Genomic DNA, 6,327 nt, shown 5'->3' on the forward strand with positions numbered 1-6,327 from the left:
AAGAGATTAGATGTGTAAGGAGTTTATTGACAATAATGAATCGGTTTGTATTGCCTGTTTGATCATGTTTTTCCAACGAGAGTTGGGTAGGGGAGTGATCAAGGTTGATTGTTTCTATCAAGAGAGTGTTTTAACAAGATTTTAGAGATTCATTGTCTAGGGAATATTTGCTTGCGGCATGTAGGTTACCCCATCCTTAGGAGCTTTCGCATTTTGATTGTTTACGTTTTTATTCATAACTCGACCCTATACCCAAACTGGTACTCGATCACCAGCTTCATGTACACCTTCGAGCTGTTCATGCTCTTCTTGTTTACCCGATCACTCCACCCGATCCTGTACTTGAATGCTTGCATCGAGTACTTAGGTCGTGTGGTTCTTGTTTATTTGATGTTAATTATTCTAGGATTGTTAGGTCAAACCCCATTATTGCTTGGCTTGACTTGCATAGTTCTGATCATATCTCATCTGTTAGCATAACAACCATTTGGATTGATAACCCTTTGTACTACAATTGCATAGGGAATTGATACCCTGGGTGAAAATCCTGTTATCAATTTGGCGCCATTGCCATTTGGTTGAATCTAATTTCCTACGTTTAAGATTTCAGCACTTTCTAGATCAAGTTCTATTATACACTTTGGTTCGGTACTGACTTGTTTACTTTCATGTTTGTTTGTTTTGCATTTCAAGAACAACCCAAGTACCCACATGGCCCGTCACTCGATCACCTGGATCGGGTAGACCTTTGTGTACTCACTCGGTTAACTGATTGTGCATGCAAACATGATCCAAGGGTAGCCAAAACTTGAGTCCTTTCATCGACAACATCGACAGAACAAGGTTACTCCGTCCATAACAAGTCCAACGACCCCAACCAACCATAATTGAGGAGATAATGAATAATCAGAATGGTCCACCATGTCCTCAAGCAAGGACCAACATAGGAGCGGGAGATGCTCCATCTACTCATACTCAAAGAAATGGCATTGTGCCACCTGCTGTCCAAAACAACAACTTTGAGATCAAGAGTAGTCTCATCCAGATGATACAAAGCAACAAGTTTCATTGATTGCCAAAGGAGGACCCATTGGACCATTTAGATGAGTTTGATAGGCTCTGTAGCCTAACCAAGATCAATGGAGTTAGTGAAGATGGATTCAAACTCCGGCTTTTCCCATTTTCTTTGGGAGACAAAGCACACATCTGGGAGAAATCACTCCCTAAGGAGTCCATCACCACCTGGGAAGCATGCAAAAAGGCATTTCTAGCCAAATTCTTCTCCAACTCCAGAACCGCAAGGCTGCGAAATGACATCTCCAGCTTTGTTCAGAAGAGCAATGAGACGTTCAGTGAAGCTTGGGAATGTTTCAAGGGATACACAAGCAGATGCCCTCATCATGGATTCAACAATGCTTCATTGCTAAGTACTTTGTACCGAGGTGTAGTCCCTAAGATCATGATGTTGCTGGATACCGCAAGTAACTGTAACTTCCTCAACAAGGATGTTGATAAAGGTTGGGATGTAGTGGAGAACTTGGCTCAATTTGATGGCCATTACAATGAGGAGTATGATCGCAGTATACGATCTACTGGAGAGGATAATGCCAAGTACAAGCGAGACATGAAAGCCCTCAATGACAAGCTGGATAAGCTCTTCAACCAGCAGCAACATGTCCATGCCATCTTAGAGGAAGACCAGTTTCAGAAACAAGATGGGGAGAGTGCTCAGCTAGAGGATGTGAAATACATCAACAACCAAGGTGGTTACAACAACTACAAACCAAACCCGAATCTGTCATACCGTAACCCGAATGTTGCAAATCCTCAAGGCCAAATCTACCCATCCGCAGTCCAAGGGAACCCGGGCCAGCAAAAGCCTTTTGTCCAATACAATCAAGGCTATGCCCCTAAGTAGCAATATTCTGGCAATTACCACCAACCAATTGCACCACCTGGATTCCAACCACAGCAAGGCCCGTAGAACCAATCCCAAGAAGCTGATCTACGCGGACTGCTTCAGCAGATGATACAGAATCAAACATCGGCTGCTATGGACATTGCATAACGGTTCGCGAAGAAGAGCAACAAGATAGACTCCGGGTATAATGACCTGAACGGCAAATATGATTCCCTCAACACTAAGCTGAGATACCTAGAAGGCCACCACAACACCCAACCACCTCCGAAAATTAACCAGCTTCCAGGTAAAGCTGTTCAGAACCCAAAGGATTATGCCACTGCCCAAGCAATCTTTCTTGATGATGATATTGAAGGTTACCTCACTGAGGACAGCAATGTTCAAGATCGGGAGGATATGGATCACTATGGGGTGAATAAGTATCAGTACTATATATCCGAGTATGAACCCGATCTGTCACCTGAGGAGGCTGATCGAGCTGATGACCAAGCACCGGCTCAAGAATTGCTAATCAATGCATCACTCGGAGCTGAACCCGATGATGTACCCGATGATGGTGATCATATGATCCATCGAGTAGAAGTTCAGATGACATATCAACCTCAACTTCCCCAAGCTGAAGAAGGAGAATTAGAGGAAAGGTTTAGAGCTACTCTTAACATCCAATTAGAGGCGCTTGCAGAGCGTATGGCCAAGCGAAAAGCCCTACCTCCTAAGCTCTTGCCACCACATGAACTTCGAGAGGAAATCATCAAGGAGACAGCTTAGCTGGAGATTGACGTAAAGGAAGCTGTCAAGGAGATTGGGAATGAAATTTTGAGGAGTGGAGTGTGTTTAGATCTTGAACAGTGAATTGAGGAAAAATTGGAGGATCCTGGCTCTTTTACATTGCCATGTTCAATAGGACTTTGGATTTTCAACAATTGCTTGTGCGACTTGGGAGCTTCAGTCAGCATCATGCCACTATCAGTTGCCAACATGATGGGTTTCAGTAGTTTTAAACCGAGTAGTCTGTATTTGGTTCTAGCTGATAGAACAATCAGACACCCATTGAAATCCTAGAAAACCTGCCTCTCAGGATTGGAAGAGTGGAAGTTCCTACTGATTTCATGATCCTTGATATGGATAAGGAACCAGACGATCCACTGATCCTAGGAAGACCATTCTTGGCAACAGTAGGAACGGTAATAGATGTGAAAATGGGGAAGATCAGCATTGAGCATGGAGAGCACTTCAAAATGGAATTTGGCATCAAGAAGGGAATTAAGAAGCTAACCATTGATGGTCAAGCTTTCTCTACCCAAACAAAACCAAGAAGGATCAAGCATCACCAAGAAGCTGATACTACATTTGCTGTGGAACCAGGACAAGACCAGGAAGATTGGTTGAGCCAGTCTGTTCCAGTGGAGAGGATTCCAGAACCTCTCCCTCCTAAAACCCATGCTTGAAGAGCATGAAGAGTCAAGCTAAGTGACTTAAAACAAGCTCACTTGGAAGAAAGTCCTTTTATTTTATTTAATTTTAATTTTATTTATTTATTTTGTCTTATTTTCGATTTTACGAATTTATATTTATATAATAAAAGGAAATTTTGGGAAACCCGAGGCTTTACCCAAATCCGTACTCGACGCACTTGATCGTGTTCCTACTCGGGTGGCGAGTGAATCCCGAATTCCACAAAAACCCTAGCCCACTCTCGGTGAAACCCTAGCGGCAACCTTTCCTATTTAAGAGGACCAACCCCTTCCTCCCAAAAAAAAAAAAAATCGATAAGTGCTTTTAAACTTCCTTCTTCTTATTTCTTCTATCTCTCAAACTCGAGTGCTTTAAGATTTTCGGGAGCTAACCCTATTGATCTCAAGTTTAGCTTTTCCTTCTTTTCAAGGATTCAACAATGGCCCCCAAGATGAAGACCTACCAAAAGAAGGGGAGCAGATCAACCTCCACCGCTGCTAGAACCGGAGATGAAGCCGTCGAAGCTCGTGATTTCCTAGGAAGAGGAGACGTTTCGCATTCCCAACCGTTGAGTGGACGTTTCCAATCCCCAACCTGATCCGTCACCCGAGCAGGTGCTCGAGCAACCGATCGTACAGACCCCCGAGTTTGCTCACCAAGCCCGGTGGCAAGTGCTGTCCACCGATATCTTTGACGTAGGGACCTGTCTACGTCCGAGAGAACCGTCACCGACCCTATGGAGGTCGATTCTGATGTAGATAGAGGAGAATCGGAGAAGATCCAAACCTCCAGGTTGAGAAGCAGAGCTGTGGTTGCAAGAGGGAAGAGACCAGCATCTGAAAAGGCTAAGAAAGTAGCTGAGAGAGAGGCAGAAGAAGAAGATCAAGACACGGAGGAGGAGAGCCATGACCGAGAGGAGGAGCAGAGAGAACGCACCCGATTGGCATCGAGGAGGCTGAAGTAAAAAGAGGTGGAGACTCCGGCCAAGCTTTTCAAGGTCCTCCACAAGATGAGCTTCGTTGGTACCCGCTACGCTCACCGAGAAACAATGAAGCAGATAGGGATCGCTAGAGATGTCGAATTTTTTTTCGACATGTGCCACCTGGGCCAGATGATGGGAACCAACCTCGAAGCCTATGAGGAGGACACGGTTCACTTTCTCTCCATGCTGCGGCTACACTATTTTGAAGACCACCCGACCTTGCTACTCGATGGGGGATCGGGTTCATCACTTTCTCCGTGCGCAACAAGGAATACAACCTTACCTTCAAGGAGATGGAGAAGCTGTATGGTTTCAAGGCTGTTAGTGGAGAAAACATGGAGGTGAGCAAGGAGGAGATGAAGTCCCTATGGCTGACACTAGGAGACAAGCTTCCCTACAAGTCTACAAGCTCCAAATCTGCTCAAATAAGAGCCCTGTTTTGAGGTACTTTCACAAGTCTCTAGCTTGCACCTTATTTGCTATGAAGGAGACTAGGAATGTGAATAATCATGAGCTCTAGCTGCTAGACATTGCCTTGTGTGGAGTATTAGACAATGCTAGGGACGCTAAACCGCTAGTAGGTGATGTTGCGGATACAAGTTTGGTCTTTGTCTTGTTAGATCAGTTCTTGTATCTGAAGTCTTGGGCAATGAAAACTGAGAGGAGAGAGGGAGCTGGAGAGATCTCCATAGGAGGTTTGGTCACACCAAATTTGGTAGCTTGCGATGTGCCCTTGAAGGGAGTGGTACATGAGCCGAGATGGTTGGACATCGACTACCTCACATTGGCGAGATACTTGGCTTATGAGAAGCCAAATGATATGTTGCTCTTCAAGTTCATTCATCCAGCAGTCGGAGCTACCCAAATGATCCTGCCCAACGTCGTGTGCACAAAAATCCAGCTAGGGGACAACATATACTTCACGCCACCATTGGAAGAGCTGTATAACCCGGAGGAGGAATCCGAAGCTAAAGAGAGAGAGAGCCGACTGGGCAAGGACAGAGTGATAACTTGGAGGACTATGATTTTGAGGAGTATGTTTGCTCCCAAAAGCAACCTGTTGGGGTGAGAGCAGCTCACAAGAGGATCAGATGGCTGAAGAGGATGAACAAGTTCCTGGCTAGGAAAGTGAAGGACTTTACCGGATCAGTGAAGGTGATGGGGGGTCAGATCAGGGAGCTGCAAGACAAGGCAAGTTGTGCCTCAGCCCCCACTTCGGCTTATGCACCCACATGGATGGGGAGGAGCGGACCACTAGGAGAAATCCGAGGATTAGCACTTCGAGAGCCTCATAGGACATCCTCCTATGAGCCCTAAGCAGAAGAGGATGTTACCAGACCTGACAGATCGTGGAGAAGCCACTCAGATGCCTATCCGACGACTAACCCGATGGGGTACACGATGCCTTATCCGATGCCACCATCGAGCACACATCCGGGTGACCACTCATGTCCTTTCCCTCCGCCATATCAGATGCCATACACGATGCCGTACGCGATGCACCCTGCAAGCATGCACACGGGAGACCATTCCGGACCTCTTCCACCATACCCATCGTACTACCCGATGTCCTACCCGATGAGCTACGCGATGCCTTACACGATCAACAACTTGGATGCTGGTCCGAGCAAGTCGTCTGTGCACATAACCGAGCTCTCTGATGAGCGAATCCTAGCGCCTGCTGCAGCCGGTGACGCACGTTGGCGAGCATGGAGGCTGCCACATCCTCCTTCTTCACCAACCCATGAGGTACCACTTTCATCCAACCATTGTCTATACCATTGCATTTAGTTTTGTTTCATTTTGTGTGATTCTCATATTTGTTTTTCAGACTTTTATTTACACAAGAGACTGTGTAATTTAAGTTTGGGGGAGGGTCTGAGAATGTATATAATATTTTGTTCTATTTTCTTATTTCAAATTTTTGCATGCTAGTTTTATTCGTTTGAGTCTGCATCTATTTGAATTA

The 6,327-nt window shown here is 45.5% G+C and overlaps 1 non-coding gene across 1 annotated transcript; it reads right to left on the reverse strand.

Annotated features, from left to right (window-relative positions):
* Positions 1-1,300: 1,300 nt before the first annotated feature.
* On the reverse strand, positions 1,301-1,407 carry LOC147919121 (small nucleolar RNA R71). Its single transcript, XR_015594243.1, has one exon. It is a non-coding gene; the product is annotated as a small nucleolar RNA R71 (small nucleolar RNA).
* Positions 1,408-6,327: the final 4,920 nt, after the last annotated feature.

The sequence above is a fragment of the Camelina sativa genome, chromosome 20 (assembly GCF_030686135.1).
Source record: "Camelina sativa cultivar CO46 ecotype springtype chromosome 20, ASM3068613v1".
NCBI classification, from domain to species: Eukaryota; Viridiplantae; Streptophyta; class Magnoliopsida; order Brassicales; family Brassicaceae; genus Camelina; species Camelina sativa.